Raw genomic sequence first — 6,000 nt, 5'->3', positions numbered from 1 at the left:
GGGAGCACCGGGACCCGCCGGGACCCTCCTCTGGCGGCGCCGCCCCGGCCGGCGACGGCGCTCGGCCCGCCCCGGCCCGGCCCCGCCCGGAGAGGGCGCCCGCCCTTACCAGCGGGGCTGCTGCTGGGGCAGCCAGCGGGGCACTCGGGGCCGGCCGGGACCGGGTGACTCGGACACCCAGGGCTGGGAGTGTCGAGCTGGAGCGGACCCGGCCGCGTCACCTCGGTACCGGGTGCTGGTGTGCAGGAGAGCTGGTGGTTACACTGACCCCACGCCCGAAGTGTCAGGGACATGAAACAAAACTCCGAAGCCTTCAGCTTTTCTGGTGTGCGTTGTCTGCTCTGGCAAATAGAAAGTAAAATTTACTTAGCAGTGTTTTTATCTGAAACGTGCCATGTCTGTTATGTGCAAGTTACATCTACTCCGTTTTACAAAATCAAAGAATCGTTAGGGTTGGAAAGGACCTCAGGAGATCCCCTCGTCCAAACCCCTGCCACAGGAACACATCCAGGTGGGTGTTCAATGTCTCAGGAGAGGGAGACTCCATGACTTCCCTGGGCAGCCCGTTCCAGTGCACTGCCACCCTCAATGTAAAGTTCTTCCTCATGTTTAGGTGGAACTTTTTTGTTTTAATTTATGGTCATTGCATCTCATCCTGTTGCTGGGCACCACTGAAAAGAGTCTAGCACCATCCTGTTGGCACCTGCTTTTGAAGTACTCATACGCATCAATGAGATGTCCTCTCAGGCTTCTCTAGACCAAACAGGCCCAGCTCCTGTAGTCTCTCCTCATAAAACAGGTGCTTCAGACCCCTCATCATCTTTGTTGCCCTCCACTGGACTGTCTCTGGTACTCCTTGTCTTTCTTGAACTGAGGAGCCCAGAACTGGACACTGTACTCCAGATGTGGCCTCACCAGGGCCAAGTAGAGGGAGAGGATCAACCTCTCTTGACCTGCTGGCCACACTCTTCCAGGCCTCTTAGTGGCATTTTTTGTTCCTCTACACATTAAGTTGGATTGGGCTGGTTTTAGCTTGATTCCTTAATCCCAGGCTATAAAGACTGATCCGTCTAATTCTAGATTCACAGGTTTCTGCTTCTGGCCACAATTTCAATGGCCATACTTTTTATATTAAATATTGCTCTGCTAGAGGGGTGATGTGTGTCACAGCAACACTCACAGGCAGTAGTGCCCCAGGCTGTGTCCCACATGGGGCATCAAGGCTGCACACAAAGTGAATGGCTCCTTTGGATGCATCCTAAATTGGGTTTTCAGACAGTGTAGAGATCTCAAGCTAGTTTAGGTGCTTGAGAAGGAGAGTTCTAATGGTCAATTAATTCTCAGACCTGTTGCTCTGAGAAACAGAGTAAATTAAATTGTGTCGTGGGGCACTGCTGAGTCTAATATAATTCCAGTACTCAAAGTGTCTGTAAGCCTTCAAACTACACAGCAGCTACAATGCAGTCATACTGCTGTCAATGTACCTGGGGTAAAATGCTGGCAACATAAAAATTGCAAGTCTTTGCAGAAACACATTTTTTAGGAAAGTTGTCACAGTCACTGGTAGCTTCATCAGTACCTCAACCTGTTTGCCTGATCAGCCTTTGTGTTTTTTCAAAGTTATCTGGTAAAAATGGTCAGCGACAGACAGATGGGCTATGTCAGGGCACACTGCACATACTAAAACATTAAGAAGAAAGAGTCAATCCTTTCCACTCAAAAATTAAGAAAGCAGATTTAATCTTTTCCAGCTCTGACTGATCCAGAATACCATTATAATCCACTAGTGCTAGCTACTTAGCCTTTCTAAGTTTTGTTCCCTCCAAATACAACAAATTCAGGTCTTTATTCTCTTGAAGCCTCAGGCTGGATAATGCAAATAGCTTCTCATGAACGCAGAATGTGTAACACATACACAGACCTGTTCATCTTATCAATAAAATAGCACAGAAAATGCAGCAGGAAAAAAAAAATCAATTCAGGGAAGTACATATTTGCTACTATATACATTTTATTAATAGGAATTGCCCTCAATTTGGATGCAAGTACCTATTTCATAACTCCTGAAGTAGTTTACTTCAGAGTCATTTGACTGTTTAATATGATTAAGCTTTTCAGTTGTGTGCAATTTTACAGAAAAATCTATCGTTAATTTGCTACTTAAAATATTTTATCAGATTTAGAACCGAGTTTTTAATTATAATTCAGTTGTCTTTGATAGTGTGAACTCATAGCTCTATCACAGCAGATCATGACACATACTCGAGTGCTGCCATATAAGTTGCAGCAAGTATTCTGGAAAAACTAGTGCTCATAGCTGTGGACAGGGGGCTGGAAGGAAAATAAAAATTACTGGATTATAAAGCATAACAATGAAAAGAATTTTGACTGAGTTTTGTACTTGGAAATTGTAACTATACAGAAAGATGTATAAATATTTGCATACTCCAATACCTAAAAAAAAAAAAGAGACGATCTGGATCTTGAAGATTGAAAGGAGCTGCTATGATCCTGTATCACAGTGGGGGTTGGATTGCAATAGCAATATCTATAATGCAATTACATTCTATGCTGTTACAAGATGTTTTACCTCCCAGTGGTTTTTACTGAGTGCAGATCAAGAGAAAAAGTGAGGATGGTGAAGTTACTGGGCTAAAATTGTTTTTAATGGAAATGGAAAGAAACAGGGATGTGATTGCACTACTGCTTTCTCAATTTTTCTCCAGGAACAGGGGTGAGAACCTGAAATGCTGGTGTGTAGCTTGGAAACAAAACCTTGTACTTTGGTGGAGTCTGGTATGGCATTGGTGTGGAGCTTCCTCTGCAGCCCAGTGCTTTCTCAAGTGTTTTTCTGCCCTCTGCCTTGCCTCCTCTGGAGCCCAGTGCTTTCTCAAGTGTTTTTCTGCCCTCTGCCTTGCCTCCCTGAACAGAAAGGCAAGGTGAGATTGCTGTTTCCATTTTACAAGGACTCAGAATTAGACATGGCAGAACAAAATATACCAATGCATATACAGAGCAAATAAAATAATTGCATCAATGCAGATGCAGTTTTCCATAGCTACCATGCATATAAAAACCCATGGAGTTCTGTATTTCAAGGTGTCTTATCTCTTGAATTGGAATCAAGAAGATGGGACAAAAATCTGCCTAAACTATACTTTACGAAGTTATGGAGGATGATACATTATATATATGTTTTGGCTATATTTTATCATCTGACTTAATCTCAGATTAAAAAAAAAGTTTCATTTGATTGAAATAGTAAAGAAAGTGGAAGCAACTATAATTAATTAAAAAAACCTGAAACAAAAAACCCAATAATGCAATGAAGCTGAACAGTTATAGATGGGGAGTTGTAAGATAAAGAGGGAAGAAGCTCTAGAAAAAATCTCTTGATCTATAGCAATTTTTTCTCCTTCAATCTTAAAAAGGATAAAATTTAGTCTTTTGCTTCTTCGTGTGTGCTGTCATGGACATGTCTAACAGACACGTGATGATCAGAGATTACCATAAGCATGTTTGGAGTCTTAATTAGCATCTGGGTGGTGTCAGTGTGATAGTACTTTTTCACTTCAGTCTGCAGTCTTCCAGCAAATGGTTGCCCAAAGCCCTAGAGTAATGGCCTCGAATAGCCCTTTCTAAGCAGGCATAAGAAAAAGCAAAGCCTGCTTGTTCAGCAAATCAAGCTGGTCTTAGACCTTTTGGATGTATCTGTGCTAGTAAATTAAATATGCTCAGGAATGTTTGCTTGACATTAAAATGACCAAGAAGCACAGAACTGCACATACCTCTGCTTCTGCCAGAGACCACCTGTTGTAGGTGGACAGCTGAACACAGTAACCTGAAGGGTAATGAGAAGGAAGGCTGCTGGTCATGAAGCACACAGGAGCCATCCTACTAGTTTGATGTCAAGGATGACCATGTCACAGCACTATTCAACTCACTGGAAAAGAAAACATTATAAAAATACAAGGCACTATCTCCCACCAATCTATATTTGAGCTTTGGGATGGCAGGATGAAAGGAACCCCCTCTGTGTATTAGGCATATCACTTACTACTCTTAATCACATTTCTTGTTGTGCAGATGCCATCGATTTGAGGATTTTATTTCAACAGAGAATGGATGTGCAGAGTAAATTTTAAAATCCCCCAGTTGTTTGTCATGGTTTAACCCAGTTGGCATCTAAGTACTGTGCAACTGCCTGCTTACTTTCCCCAGGTAGGGAGAAAAGTCAGAAAAAAAAGGTAAACTTGTGGATTGAGATAAGAACAGTTTAATAATTGAAACAAAATAAAATATAATAATACTAATTATAACAATAACATCTTCATCATCAACAATAATAATGAAACAACAATAATAATGAAAGAGAGAGAGGAATAAAACCCCAGAAAGGCAAGAGATGCTCAAATGCAGTTGCTCACCACCCAGTGACAGATGCCCAGCCTGTCATCCTGCACCAACAATCAGTCCCTCCCAGCCAGCTCCCCCCAGTTCACACCCTGGCCATGTCGGTCTGTGTATGGAATATCCCTTTGGCCAGTTCGGGTCAGGTCTCCTGGCCATGCTCCCCTAGCCTCTTAGGCACCTGATTGCTGCAGAGCACAGGACACTGAAATGTCTGTGACTATGGAAAGGATTTAATAATAAAAATAATAACAATAGCAAAAACCAACAATAAACAACAACAATTTTAGTAGTGAGCAAAGAGGCTTACTTTTGGTGAAGCTTACAAAAATCAGCAGATTTATAGCAAGATGTTTTATCCAGATTTACAGATATATGACTTACACATGCAAATAATGACAGCACTGTTAATTACACAAGAGATGTACACAAGAGATGGTATAATGTGAATACTTTAATTTAGGAGATTTTTACAGAGGTCTTCTAAGGAAGGCTTCCTGTCAGGGATATACCTTAGGCTGCAACCTTCAGCCTTCCTTAGGTTTTAACACCTATGGGATGGATAACCCTGGTGTGAAGGGAATGAGTCTTATGTTCCAGTAAAAGCACCTTCCTTTCCCAGGAAGGTCTTCTTGCTTAGAGAAAGCATCTTTCTGATTGTCTTCATACTGAAATGGGACTGCCCTTGCAATATAACTGAAAATAATTTTTACTCAGCTATGCAAAGAAAAAAGACTATCGAGTACCTCCTCTGTTGGTCAAGGAGGAAGTTTTTAATGAAAGGGTAGGTATGTAATTCAATTATAAACAATTAAGAGCCTAATGAGAAACAGATTCTCCTCAGTATTGCACACTGCAATTGGATATTTTCATTTTATAACACTGGCAGTTGTGTCACACATTATGAAGGAAAAAACCCCTTGTGCTTTTTGATGTCTCTCAAAATATTTCAAATGCATACACAATAGCCATCATAATTCAAAAAATATTTTCAAGAAACTTGCCTTTACTTATTAAAGATATGCTATTAGCCTTTCTGGCAACATTACTGTAGTGTAATATCTTTGTTTTGGGAGAAGTGGAGAGGAATACTTCCTAAACAGCAGGCCCAGTACTTGTGTTTTGAGGGTGTTTTGCCTATTTCTTTTGAGCCAATTTGTAATAATTACAGAATAACAGAATCCTTTATGCTGGAAAAAAACTCTGAAATTGTAGGGTCCAACCTCTGACTGATCACCACCTTCTCAATTAGAGCAAAGTTCCACTTCCAGTATTTCTTGAACACCTCCCAACTTGGTGTTCCTCAGGCAGGACCTGTCTTTCCTAGACCTGTGCTGGCCTGATCCCTTGGCGGTCCTGTGTGCATTGTGTGATGACACTTCCGATGAGCTGTTCCATGACCTTGCTGGGGACCAAGGTCAGGCTGAGAGGCCTGTAGTTCCCTGGATCCTTCTTCTGGCCCTTTTTGTGGATGAGTGTCACATTTGGCAACCTCCAGTCAACTGGGACCTACCGAGTTAGCTAGGATTGATAATAAATGATAGAGAACACCTTAGCGAGCTCTTCTGCCAGCTCCCTCAGGACCCTAAA

The sequence above is a fragment of the Corvus kubaryi genome, unplaced genomic scaffold (genome assembly GCF_017639235.1).
Source record: "Corvus kubaryi isolate FWS band 111438036 unplaced genomic scaffold, C.kubaryi_AGA036_p1.0 37308, whole genome shotgun sequence".
Classification (NCBI taxonomy): Eukaryota; Metazoa; Chordata; class Aves; order Passeriformes; family Corvidae; genus Corvus; species Corvus kubaryi.
The sequence above is the reverse complement of the archived record's forward strand: the minus strand, read 5'-3'. Positions refer to the sequence as shown.